The sequence below is a fragment of the Amia ocellicauda genome, chromosome 13 (assembly GCF_036373705.1).
Source record: "Amia ocellicauda isolate fAmiCal2 chromosome 13, fAmiCal2.hap1, whole genome shotgun sequence".
Taxonomy (NCBI): Eukaryota; Metazoa; Chordata; class Actinopteri; order Amiiformes; family Amiidae; genus Amia; species Amia ocellicauda.
In genome coordinates, this window is record NC_089862.1 from 4,371,467 (window position 1) to 4,371,760 (window position 294).

Genomic DNA, 294 nt, shown 5'->3' on the forward strand with positions numbered 1-294 from the left:
GGCTCTGTGGCGCAATGGATAGCGCATTGTACTTCTAGTGAAAAGGGCAGTGGTCATTCAAAGGTTGTGGGTTCGACTCCCACCAGGGTCAGTACTCACTTCATGAAACTTACAGCTTGCTGGTCTTCCTCGTGACAGCGAGAGGTATCTTGCAGTCAAATGCCTCGCTGACGCCTTCACTTCTTACTTTTCTGGAATGCCAACTTTGTCCCAAATCCTTGCTTGACTATCAAGACCTCATACCCTGCTTCTTTTCCTAGCCACTGTCACTGTACCAGTCCCCCTCCGTGTCAG

General features: G+C 50.0%; 1 non-coding gene across 1 annotated transcript; it reads left to right on the plus strand.

Moving 5' to 3' along the window:
• Positions 1 to 91, plus strand: trnar-ucu (transfer RNA arginine (anticodon UCU)). Its single transcript is given in 2 exon segments — positions 1 to 37; positions 56 to 91. It is a non-coding gene; the product is annotated as a tRNA-Arg (tRNA).
• Positions 92 to 294: the final 203 nt, after the last annotated feature.